Source organism: Equus caballus, chromosome 9 (genome assembly GCF_041296265.1).
Source record: "Equus caballus isolate H_3958 breed thoroughbred chromosome 9, TB-T2T, whole genome shotgun sequence".
NCBI classification, from domain to species: Eukaryota; Metazoa; Chordata; class Mammalia; order Perissodactyla; family Equidae; genus Equus; species Equus caballus.
In genome coordinates, this window is record NC_091692.1 from 84,747,058 (window position 1) to 84,760,330 (window position 13,273).

At 51.0% G+C, this 13,273-nt stretch overlaps 1 long non-coding RNA gene across 7 annotated transcripts in view; it reads left to right on the forward strand.

The window, feature by feature from the left end:
* LOC102149248 (uncharacterized) overlaps positions 1 to 13,273 on the forward strand; it is a 231,144-nt gene that overhangs the window by 141,881 nt on the left and 75,990 nt on the right. For all 7 annotated transcript variants that reach the window (XR_011421419.1, XR_011421414.1, XR_011421415.1 and 4 more), the window contains one exon: positions 7,365 to 7,496. This is a non-coding gene — a long non-coding RNA (uncharacterized lncRNA). The remainder of the gene's footprint in view (positions 1 to 7,364; positions 7,497 to 13,273) is intronic.

A 13,273-nucleotide genomic window follows, 5' to 3' on the forward strand; every position in this document is an offset into this window, starting at 1 on the left:
GCTTTCATACTGGTGGCACAGGGTCTGAGCATCAATCGTAAGAACCTTGATGCAGGTTGGGTTCCCTGGGTAGCAAATGCTGAGATGTAGATGCGTAAGCAAGATATTTGTTATGGGGTGCCTTTGGGATCAACAGCTGTGAAACTGAGGGGGAAGAAATCAAGATTGAGCAGAGGGAGAAGTCGAGCTGTGACTGTCTCAACAAAGGCCTCAGCCAACCCCATGGGAGCCCTGGAGCTGGAGTGGCCCTTTACAATTGTCCACAATTGAGATGAGGGTTGATCAGTCATCATATGTGGCCTGGCCTGGAAGGATATGCGACCTTGAGCAAGGTCACTGTCTTCAGCCAGGGCAGCCACCACAGAGGGCTGACAGCTGAAGATCATCTTCTGCCAGCACTTTCAGCAGCTGCTCTGGATTATGGCTGGATGGGTACATATCTGCTCTGTTCACCATTTTATCCCCAGTATCTAGCATATAACAGCCTCCCAGTATTTTAGGGGATGGAATTATTCAAGCTTTATGGAAGCAGTGTGATTAAATCATTCAGCAAGTATTTACTATTTTGTCACTGTTTTCTGAGCTCGTTACATGCCGGACACTATTGCTGCTCTTACGGAGTTTATAATCCCCGGGGTTTGGGGTGGTGGTGGTTCAACATTGGCTTCCTGAAAGAGGTGACTTTCATTCTGTGGGTGTGACTTTCATTCTGGGGATGTGACTTCCTGGAAGGTGGACCCTGGGCCAGTCTTGGACCCAGTGTTTCCTTGGCTCCTTAGAAAATTACTTACTGAGACGGAGAGTGAACGCGTGAGGGATGTTTTGCTCAGGGTGGGAGGGGACTCTCCGTCTAGCCCACCTGCTGATGTACTTGTACGCCGTAGGAAATTCTTTGATTACTTACGTTCACTGACATTTGAACTCCTCGTAGCCTGGAACTTCCCCAGCAGTCCTATTGGCCCAGTGACTTTACGTCATTTGAGTTATTCGAGGATGGAGGGACCACTCTTTTTTGAGCTGAGTGGAAAATGTGTTTTTTCCTCTGAGTCACCAAAAACTACAGCCCAGGGTATAAGCAACGACATAGTCTCTTTTTTTCTGTGTATAAATGAACTGTCATTACAGTTCAGGAAGTAGAGACGCTGAACAGGGAGGATGAGATGAAATCAGTGAATTGTAGATCTGAAAGGGACCTAGAGATCGCCTGGTCTAACCCCCTTCATTTGCAAGAGGCCCCGAGTGGGGATGGGACTGGCAAGGTTCCTGGGCAGACTTGGACGTGGAGAGAGAGGGCAGGCCATTTGACTCTCTGCAAAGCGTCTGCCCCTACAGTTCTTCCCAGCCCACTTGCCTCCCCACGGGGGGCACCGAGAAGGTGCTGTTCAGCCTGGCGTGTGGTGGGTTGTTTTTATCTGCACATGTCACCTAAGCAATCCGAGAGGCTCTTACCGAAAGCAAAGCTTTGATGTTCTGGGTGACAAGACCAGAAGCATGCCGGCAGGAAGGGAGGTTTTTGGGGTTGGAGAAATGAAAACTATTTACCTTGGGGGTTGTTTTAATAATTTAACACCCCCGGGGTGGAGGGGGGAGGAAAGGATGTTTGTGAGGGAAAGTTGCCTGTAAGTGTAGATACAAAAAGCAAAGTTTTGAGGTGGAAGCCCAGGAGGCGAAATGCTTCCACGCTTCAGAGAAAGCCATCTGGTGGAGTGGACCCTCAGAAGCCTACTTCTTCCCCCGGCCGCCACCGCACCCTCTGTTTCAACGGGGAGATTCGCACGGCACTTTACAGTTTACAAAGCATTTTTACGTATTATCTCCTTCAGTCCTCCCCACGGCGGTGCTGCCAAATGCTGTCTAACCCACGCATGCAGCTTTTGCAGGGTATCTTGGCCTGGAACCCAGGAGTCTCTGACTCAAAATCCCAGAGCAGGCTCACACAGTAACTGGGTCGATTTCTTTTTCTTCCTTAGTATTTTAAAAAAAAGAAACGAAAATTCTTTGGAAAGGTAAGTCATTCACAAGACACAACCCAGAAGGGATCAAAGGGTTTTCAATGAAGACATCCCGGTCGCCAGACCCCTGTTCCTTTTCCTCAGTGCCACCAGTGTCCCCAGTTTGTTGAGTCTCCCAGAGACCATCTGTGCATTGTTGAACTCTTTGGAAAAGAAGATGTATGTCTGTGAGGCTGCTGTGACCAGGGCTGGGCCTGCACTGGTAAGGGACACAGGACAGCGAGGCTGGGGTCTGGGCACCTTGCAGCTTCCTGCTGTATTGAGACCTCAGCTTTACTGGGTCTGGGGCCTTGGCTTCAGGAGAAGGGCTGGTCTTGGTGCTGGTTGCTCCTTTGGCCTGCGGTGCTTGCCTCCCTTCTGCCTGTGGAAATCCTGGGGAGGCAGCCAGGGCCCCAGTCCCAGCTCACCCACACTTCGGATGAAAACCCGGGCAAGAGCCTTCCTCTAGCCTCAGTTTCCTGCAATGTGACGTGGGCTAACAGTTGAGTTTGCTTTATGGGTTCTCGTGAAGATCCAGTGACTCAAGAAGCAGAGAGCTCTCATTATCCTGCCTGGCACATAGATGCTGCCTCTGCCAGCCCCCAGGGTACCTCTCCTGGTTCGCACGCAGCTGGATGGCGAGGATGTGGGCCCAATACACCGGGCCCCAGGACGCAGTAACAGAAGTAGCTATCCATTTCTCTTTTTCTTGGTGGGAGGGGGTGGTGGTTCAAGTTAAATTTCAGTTTTATCCTTTGTAGTTTTCTACACAATAAATCATAACATCTGTACATCAGGTGGCACGGGGTTTGTGGGAAAGGTTTATGTTTTTGTCCTGCATGAATGGTTTGACACTCAGCCCTTTAGGCCTGTTATTGCTGACCTGCTCCCAGCTCTTCGTCATCTTTTATTTGGATATGATTTCAAACTTGCAGGAGAAATTACAAGAATGGTAGCGAGAACTGCTGTACGCCCAGATTCACAATTGTTAACTCACTCCACCCCACTCCCTGCACACACGCACACACACACACACACACACACACTCACACAATTTTTTTCTGAATCGTTTGAGAGTAAGTTGCAGACATGCCCTTTTATCCCTAAATATTCAGCATGTGTTTCCTAAGAACAAGGACTTTCTCTTACGTAACTGATGTGTAATGATCAAACTCGTTTAACATTGCTGCAATTATATTATCTAATCCACAGGCCACACACAATTTCGTCAGTTGTCCCAATAATGTCCTTTTGGACTATTTTTTCCCAATTCCACATCACTGCTGCATTTAGTGGTCCTGTCTCCATGGATTCCCTTTTTCCTCGAACAATTTCCCGGCTGTTCTTGACCTTGACGTGTTTGAAGAGCCCAGGTCTGTTGCTTTGTAGAGTGTCCCTCCGTTTGGATTGGGACCTCCATTCGCGAAAGCTCAGATTGCATCCCTTGTTCAGCTACGTGCCTTGTCATCCTTGGTGGTCCCGTTTGGCTGGTGGTCATGCCCACATTTTGTAGAAGAGGAAACTGAGGCATAGGGAAGTCAAGCGATCAGCCCAGGGTCACCTTCCCAGGAGGTGGCGGAGCTAGGATGCAATTAGAACTGTCTAATTTGCCTGCCAGGGAATAGGAAAAAGGACAGCAGTTAGACTCCGAGAATAAGAGACTCTGAGCCAGACATCATTGCTAAGCATTTTGCGTATACTGCAATGCGTCCCCACCCTGGTCCAGGAAGGTAACAGCTCTTACCAGCCCTGATTTTTAGATGATGATCAGAGAGGTTCAGTAGACTACCTAGGGTACACAGCTGTTAACTGGTGGGGACTAGCTCTGACCTGGGCAGCCTGTGTCCTGAGTCTGTACATGTTGCCTCTGCATTCAGTCCTGCTGGATCTCATAGAGTTTGAGGCAAGCATGTGAGCCAGGCCCCAGGCTTTCACCGGCTTTGCTGACCCTCCAGGAGAGGCGTACGAGTACCTGTGTTTATGTCCTTTCCCAGAGGGAGCAAACACATCCCAAGGCCAGGGCTTGCGCCCTGGGGCCTCCTGGGGGAGCTGTCCTATCCTCTGCTCCTATAGGCGCCCCAGTCCCCCTCTGTGGTCTGTGTGCAGGGAACGGATGGCGCGCTGACGATTTCCAGGTCAAGCATCCAGTGCAGTCACTCATTTCACAGCCAGCTCTGTCTCCTGCCGAGCAGCCCAGGGTCCCTGCCTATAAGGTGGCTGGTCCTGGCTGCCATCAGTGTGTGCCTTGGCCCCACTGCCCAGGCAACATCCAGGTGCCATTCAAGGCCAGCTGCCCCCATGCTGAGGCGGCCTTGTTCTTAGCGGAGCTGGCGGTTAATTATTCAATGTTGTGTGTCACACTCCGTGTCTCTCTCCTTCTCATTGGAGAAAGGAAGATAATATATCCCTGCCTTTTGGGTTATGGGAGAGGATTAGACACTCTGAACTGTGGCACACTTGGAATTCTACCAGCAGAGCAAGGAAGATTCCCGAGCACAGCAGCCAGGGGGCTGGCATCTGGGCCCCCATCTGCCTCTGACTTCCTCTTCCATCAGAGCACAGCGTCGGGCCCCAGCACTGGTCTTCCGCTGTCGTGAGCTGCATCAGGGAAGTATTGTCAGCATCCTAAGAAAGCCCGTGGCTCCCTGATCCAGGTGCAGGGTATCTCCATCAACCACAGAGCAGGTAGCGTGTCAGGCAGAGAGTCTGGGAGCAGGGGCTGCCTCACCCTTAAGGCCCAGGCCCTGGGCACATGCTGCATGTGGGGCCTCCCCCTGCACTCCTGCTCCCTCTTCTGCTGGGATTGCTGGATTCCTGAGGTGGAGTGGCCGCGTGAGTCCTGTCACCCTGTGCTGGGCCACTCTCCTTTCTCCGTGGCTAGTCTCTATGGGTGAGAATTACTGTACTGCCTATCTTGGCGCATTGAAGCCAGGCCGTGACCCTCTCACTCTGACCATCCTGGCCAGCCCGGGACCCGCTCCGCCTGTGCTCTGGCAGCCAGACTCTGGCGGGGCCGACTCCTGGGAGAAACTTAGAAATTTTAGCTCCTTCATTTCCACGGAACATTGCTCCATGTGTGTGGTTTAAAACATTAATTAAAAACATTAATCAGTTCGGCTGCCTTGGACAGAGGTTGATTTTCTGCAGGGGCTGACATTCTGTTATTGCTGGCCCCCTACACGGAGGAGGGGACTGAGGTTGCACACCAACAAGTCAGCCACAGAGTTGTTGTTTGATGTCAGGCAGCCTCTGCAGCGTCTCTGAACTGTAGTTTCCCCATCTGTAAAATGGGGATGAGGGTCATCTTGTGACCTGACCTCCTGGGGTCATTGCGGGTGTTCACTGAGGTCCTGGGAGGGTATTTGTCACCAAAGTGTCCTATATGGGGCGGGCTCATGAATGGCGCCATTGTTACGATTCATGACATTCTTCTAGGACCTTATCGTTTACAGAGCACCTCCTGCATGCACTCTCTTGTTTAGTCCTGAAGGCATACCTGGGAGATGGGTGTTATAATCCACCGCATTTCGCAGATGCGTAAACTGAGAGGTGAGGGTTAGAACCAGGCCACGAGCTGAGCACACCTTTGATTCAAACCTCAGGCTTTGGCTCCATGTGCATTGGCTTCACTTGTTCCCTTAGCCCCGTGCGCTGAGCACCTGCACCGACTACGTCATGGTGGTGAGATAGTAAGAGGGGAGACCTTTTCCCCTTAATATTGGGAGTAGACTTAGAAGGTAAGGCCTGAGTATTTGCTTAAGTGGTATTAGTAACAGCTGACATTTCTAAATGTTCGTACAGTGCCAGGCTACGTGCCAGCTCTGCAAAGATTCTCACTTAACACTAAGAAGAAACCCTGAAGATGAGAAACTGAGGCCCCGAGAGCTTCAGTAACTTGCACAGGCTCCTAAGCAGACTTTTTAAGTGGTAGAACTGGGACACCAACCCAGGCAGTCCGACAAGAGCCCACAGTCAACTGAGAAGCTGGGCTGCTGCCCTTTTTGGGTAATGAAGCGAATGCATTTTGACAATAAGGCAAAAAGTGCTTTCCTGGTCAAAATGCCTGAGAAGCGTGGGAGGCTGCCCACGGCAGGCACGCGGATGTGCTGAGCAGGGCATCTTTTTGAGAGAGTTGCTAGTCAAGGAGACTTCTCTGAGTGAAGGGAATTCAGCCCGTCCTGCTGGGAACTGGGATGCTGAGCGCGGGATGGATTAAAGCAGCGCTGGGTGGGAGGAGACGGGAATTCTCTGGGGCTCGCAGAGCTGTTGGAGGTCTGTCCTTGATACTGGCCACATCCACGGGAGGCGAGGGACAACCAACCAGAGGGCCTCAGAGTAGCAAATGGCCAAGTTTCTCCTGGAGGAGAGCGAGGGAAGTGATGGTGGGGAATCCAGGCTGCCTGGCCTCTGCTCTCAGCGGTAGGGCAAGGACATTCTCCAGCTGTTCCTAGACGTGACAGCAAATTCCCTTCCAGAACTTGTCGGCGTTCTTTATTCTGGATCTGTGCTCGCCAAGCCCCGTCCCCTTGGTGATTTGGCTGCCAAGATGATGGGGGTTTTGGCGGGGGAGTGGAAGGGAGATCTGGAAGGAGAAAGGACTACCTTGTTGTAACTGTAATAGTGTGGCTTTCTGTGGGTGCCGCATGATCCCTTGAAGGTCAGTGACTGAATCCACCCTGCTGAGCATAGGCCCTACTTCGGGGTATCTTAGGAGGTCCTCCCAGAGCTGCTAAGACCAGGGGCGGCCCCTTGTCCCATTCCCCACACTGTCCCACCCTTTTTGGGTACCTCGTTTGTAGCCCTCTTGATGATCAGTTAGGATAAGAATCCCTGGTGAGGCCACATTTTTCGTTCCCTAAGTAATGCGTTATGTCCACTGATCACATGTTACTGGATGACAGTGTTGGGCTCAGATAAAGCTGCAACAAAGTTAATCTGATGAGCGCCCATGATTCACATAATCCGCTGTCTGCAGAATGGGCTGTACATCAAGGGACAGGCCATTCTCAGAATGAAGTTCTGTGTATGTTTCTCATTCTCCTCTGTTCAGAATTCCTGGAATCAGATCAATCCAAAGCTTTCGTGGGGGTCGATGGTTGGGGCTTGGGAGTCAGGAGGACCTGACTATCAGTTCCGGCCTGGCCACCTATGTGACTTCTCAAATATGGAGCTATCAAAACTGATCTCACGGGATTAAACGGCCTGGCACATCATAGTGGCTCAGTAAATGACTGCTCTTCTGTTGTTTCCCACTTAGCATGTAGGAAAGGTGCAGCTCTAATTTTTTAAATGAACGAAACGTCTCATTACCAAATCTATTCAAGGTAAGCATTGATACTAATAATTCCCTGTTTTTTTCTTGCGTGTTTCTAGAATCCTGTTACACCTGGGATTTAGGTGCCTTCAATCTGGAAAAAATACATATCCGTTCAGCACTCCAGAGGGACTTCAGAGCTGTCCTTCCCTGAACTAAAGCTGGAGTATTTTAGGATTTGGAGAATTAAGGTAAGAGATTTTCTCCTCTTGGGCCTTAGGGGACCAAAAATGGCTTTTGGAAGTGGAGATTGCTTGCAACACAACTTGGGTTGTGGTTCTCGGCTTCTCGGCCTGGCTTCCTATGCTGCTCCAAGGTGCTTGGGAAGCTGGCTTCCCATAACCTCATGTGGACGCACAGGAGCCAGCTCTTGGCGTATGGTCGCCTGGATGTCGTGCCTCAGGAACGCTCCCTCTGTCCCTAGCTGAGGAAGGAGCCCACCACCTCCTAGGTTGATACCCACTCCTCTCCTCCTGGTGGAAGGTGGAGAATGCTCCAGCTGTCTTGCTAAGACACGTGCAGACCACACTGGGGAGAGGACGAGAAGGTGAGGTGGGGGTTACGTGATCAAGTCACAGCACCGTTGGGGGCATCCAGCGTGTGATCTCTTCCTCCCTCTCCGCCTCCCTGCATTGCACGCCCCAGCCACACCGAGTCTGAGGCTGCCTGGGGTAAAGGTTACAACCTAGGGCTTCCCGCAGACCCCGGTTTTCCTGATTTTGCCACTTGCCTCACCTTGAACAAATCACTGGACCTCTCTAAGCCTCGGTTTCCTCACTTGTAACATAGGGATGGTATTAGCACCCACCTCAGGAGGATGTTGTGGGTATTGAACGAGATAGTGGAGATAAAGAGCTTAGCGTGCTGCCTGGCATGGAGGAGGAGATGCTCCACAGTGGAAGTCTTTTTTCTTTTTAATTCATTAATTACACCATTTAGTGGTCATTGCATGCAGCAGGCTATTTCAAGTCCTTGGCCTGCTCTTCTCTCTTCCTTTCACCTACCACCAAGTCTGCCTGGGAGCTGGTATGTGGATCCTTCACAGAGGGTCATGCATAGCCTCCCACCCCAGCAGAGCTGGTTGCTCCCTCCCCTGGACTGCTGGTGGGCTTTTAGGGCATGCCTCCATCATACTGCAAGATTTCTTCCCCCCTCCCCTCCCTGTGCCCCCAGCCGCTGGTGAGCTTGCTTAGAACAAAGACTGTCTTATACATCCAGACGCCCCAGGGTTGGGCCTCCCATTGTGGTTGTTGAAAGAACAAATGAATGAATGATTGAAAAGGAGGGAATCGAGAGGAAAAGAGAGCAAACCAAAAGAAGAAAGTTTTTAAAGATTTGGAGCAAAGAATGAGGTCAGTTGCAATTTTTTTTTTAAACAAGAATGTTGAAAAGAATAAATACCATGATGAAAAAAGAGTAACATGATTCCTACCACAGATTTGAAAACTACAGGATGGAAAGGTGAGTGGGAAAGTGTGGGCTGGTGAGAAGATGTTAGGGAAGTCAGAACTGCGAGGGTCGCAGAGAACTGTGCTCCTTGTGCTTCTTGTGTCACCTTTTCTCTTGTGCCTTAAATCTTTCACAGTGCATTTGTATTTCTAACCTGTGGTGTTCAGCAGTGGCGAGATGCACAGAGATGGAGAGGGTGAGGGCTTTCCTTTCGTTCTAGGTGGGGGACTGACACACACGTAGGATGCTCCAGGTTCACTGGATGGATGCGAGGCCGGGGGGAGGGGCCCTCATCCATTGGGGAGGCTTCCTGGAGTGGATGCTGCCTCTTGAGACTCTGGAAAGATGCAGGTGAATAAGACCTACCAGGAGCTGAGCTGATTAGCAGTGAAGGAGCCTTTCCATCCTGTGGAACTCAGCACCCCAGTGCACTCACATTCCTCGTTTGTTTTTATTTCGTTATCTCATTTCCCGCTTCTAGTGTCAGACCTCCTCTGCAGGGAGCACAGCTGACAGGCCTTCCTGTGGAAGTGCTGCATCCCTTTTTTGGCCCTCGAGCACCCAGCCAGTCCTGGAGTTGGTTCGGGAGCCCACCTCCTGGTCCAGGCAGTCAGCTTTGGGAGCAGGAGTATGCTCTCATGAGTGCAGCAGCCTTTTCTGTGGCCGCCACCCCCTGCAGCGCCTGGAGGGCTGGAGCGAGCTGTTGCCATTGGGGGGGAAGGGCAGGTGGGACTCGAGTCACCAGGTTGGAGGGTCTGAAAGCTGGAACAACTGTCTCTTGATGCCATAGCGCAAAAGTGAGCAGTGTTGCTTGTATTCTGTGAACGGAGGAGAGGCTTGGCGGGTCTGTCTAGGGGTGACGGGAAAGGAATCTCCCTAGAATTCAGCTGCTAGGAGTAGGCCAATGGAGAAGGGGTAGATGCTAGGATTCGGAGACCCGCAGTCCTGAGCATGTCTGGAGGAGGGCTGGTCTGCGATAGGGACTCTGAGGAGGCCCAGGCATTTGTGCTTGAGCATGTGGTCCTACCTGTCCTAAAGGCACTGCTCTCTCACTGGGAGCCCGACTGCCTACATCCCTGCCTAGAAATCAGTTCACCTGGGCTGCAGGCCAGTTGGAGCACATCCACCCCTTTCCCATGCATGGGCCTGGACCGTGTGCACTATTCCTGGCATGGAACAGAGGTACTGGTACACCTGGATTCCACCCCAGCCCCACTTCCCACTCCTCCTGTGATCCTGGGCAAGTCCTGTACTGCTCTCCAGGCTTCTCTTTTGTTAGCTGCAAAATGGACAGATCCCGACTCGGGCTGGTCCTGAGGATCACAGAACTTGGCCAGAGGAAAGGGTCAATGAAAGGGCACCCTTGTTATTTGCTTCTCTTCCACCTCCTTACGTGGGTAGTTCCTGACCTCCTCAGGGTTGTTCTCTCTCATACCAGCGGAGGGCCATGTGCCCAAGGTTGACTTTTCCCCCATGACCCTCACCTTGCTCTTTCAGACTCCTCTTCTGGCCCCACCTCCCCAGGGAGCATCTCTTGGCTCCTGCCAAGCTGGCCCTCTCTGGTCTGTGGTGAGAGGGCGTTCGATAGCTCCTGCCTGCCTGTCTGTGGACTCGAGCCAGCCCCGGTCTCTAGCCAGGCGTATGTAAAGGTTGCTTCCTGTATTCAGCATCCACAGTATTGAAAGGACTGCCAGCCCACTCGGAACTCTACGCTTAAACAGAAACGTATTTTGAAAAAACCTCTGGTGTTGGCCCATTTTACTGTTAGTCTGTTGCTTGTGGTTTCATATTGAGGTTTTTGGCTCATTGCATTTGACCTGGTGTTTATTTTTAGTAGTGAAGACCGAGTTCAATTAATGCCAGAAGGTGAGGGCAAATGCAGAGGAGGGATTTGTAAGTCTGGGGCAAAATGTGCCTAATCTTATTTCTTCTGATAACATCTGTCACCCCAGCAGACGCCGAGCTTCCTCACTGGTGCCTTCGATGGCCTTACTCAGAGGCAGGGAGTGGTATCCGGGCCACCCCCTGAAAACGAAAGTGTTTCTGGGTCTCTTTTAGTTCAGTTTATCCAATAGCCGGCCACACAGATCAACAACTACCACGGTTATCATTATGGCTGGTAATTATTATAATTAATAGTAGAGGCCAGGCTTTGAAATCTTCACTTATTCTTATCTCCTTGGTGGGTTTCATTGTCTCCAGAAGCAGCATCCGACTTTCTCCTCTCTGGAGTGTAAAAGTTTTGAGAGCCGGTTCTGCATCTCCCTCTCTCTCGAGCCCCAGCTTTTGGCATCATGACGGGCGCACAGGATGTGCTTGAGGGATGTCTGCTCAGATTGACTAAATTTTAGAACACTGAGTTTGGGCTACAAAGTCAGAAATGATGCAAGAAGGGCTCCTCCTTCAGGGGCTCCCCAGTCTGCTTTGGGAAACAAAGTAAGCACTGCCATCTGCTTAGGACTTTACAGTTTGTAAAATTCGTTCTCGTCTTTTCACTTTTCTTTTATTCCACTACTATTTACTGAGAAGCTGCCGCCTCCCGCTATGCAGGGCACCTGAAATACAGGAGAGAAAAGCCACCTTCCTTGCTCTGAAGGAAATCCTGGGATGGAGACTGGCTTTATGGATCCCCATTGTCAGGGACTACATGTTCATGTCCCCCTCAAATTCGTACGTTGAAACTCTAACTCTGGTACAATGGTGTTAGGAGGTGAGGCCTTTGGGAGGTGGTGAGGTCATGAGGGTGGAGCCCTCATGATGGGATTAATGCCCTTATAAGAAGAAACTCAAGGGAGTACTTCTCTCTCTGCTCTCTGCAATGTGAGGACGCAACCCGAACACGGCCTTCTGCAAACCAGGAACTGAATCGGCCAGTGGCACCTTGATCTTGGACTTCCAGCCTCCAGAACTGTGAGGAATAAATTTCCGTTGTGTAAGCCACTCGGTCTGTGGTATCTTGTTATAGCCGGCAGCAGACTAAGACAGCGCACTTCACAGATGAACGAATTGGAGACTCAGAGCGATCGCCCTGCTGTGAACTCTGTGCTCGGTGGCAGTGGATCTCAAATTTGAACATGGATCTTCTCAATCCAGGCGCTCAAACTGCTGCCCCCACCCCAACCTGCCCTGCAGGTGTATCTCGACTCTCTCCTGCTGCTTCTCCACTCTCCACTTCTCCCCCCTCTCTCTCCCGGTCTTCTCCTCTCTTTTCCTCTGCCGTCTCCTTTCCCTCGCTCCCAGCTCTGTTTCTTCTGAACAGGAGGATCTTCCTCTCTGCTGTGCCCTTTGGGGAAAGGGATCTGATGATAACGGGGCTGTGCTCAGGCTCCTGCCTGGGATGGTGGCCTGTCTCACCAAATCTCCCTCCCAGCACCTAGTGTGGATACTGGCATGATGCAGCCATTTCCTCCCTCCCTCCCTGCTCTCTTCTGCTTTCCTACTGTGAGCCGGGTGTTGTGCCCAGCTATGGGAAAAGAATAGAGCAGATAAAATACTGGGGCAGAGACAGCATATTCAAAAAACTGTTTGCACAGCATTATGGACTGGATGTTTGTGCAACCCCCACCCCCCACCTATTTGTATGCTGAAGTCCTAACCCCCAGCGTGGCTGTATTTGAATTAAGGGAGTAATTAAGGTTAATTGAGGTCATAAGGGTGGGGCCCTGCTCTGATAGGATTAGTGTCTTTATAAGAAGAGACACCAGAGAGCTCTCTCTCCCTCCTCTCTCTGCTGTGTGAGGACACAGGGATAAGGTGGCCTGCTGCAAGCTGGGAAGAGAGCCCTCACCAGAAAGCAAATCTCTCAGAAGCTTGATCTCAGCCTTCCAGCCTCCTGAACTGTGGGAAAAGAACTGTCTGTTGTGTAAGCCATGCAGCCTCTGGTACTCTGTCACGACAGGCCGAGTGGACTAAGGCACATGGTGGTTGCACATCTCAGGCCATATAGGCTGCAGTTTGATTTCCTGGGCCCCAGAGCTGCTCTGAATGCTGAACCCCAGCTCCCGCCTTTAAACTTCACACCCCAATCTTTTAAAACGAGGAGCCGGAATCAAGTAACCATAAGAGCTTCTCCTGTCCTCTTCTGTCTCCCTCCTGACTTCCAGGCTTTCCCTAAGCTGTGCCCAATTGATTGTTTGCACTCTTCATTGCTTCCTTGCTCAGACCTAATTAAGTATATATTGAACAAGCCTGTGGTCCTAGCGTCAGGCTCCTGGGAAGTAGAGAGGGCCCTGGAGTCCTGATCTTGCTCTTTGTGACCTGCTGGGCTGCCTCCCTTTTAAGATGCCCTCCCCATGTTACAGGAATCTGTTCATTTTTTCAGTCATTTCTACATTCTATTGGTCAATCAATCAATCAGTTTGCCTTCTGAAGTAGCTAAATGTTGGGAATCCTAACAGCTACTGTTAGGCACCACTGATAAGCTACTGTCCTTATAGGAGGAGTAGTGGGATTTAGTGGGGGGGGTTCTAGTATGATAATGAAAATACTACCAATAATTACAGTAAAAGTAATCATAGCT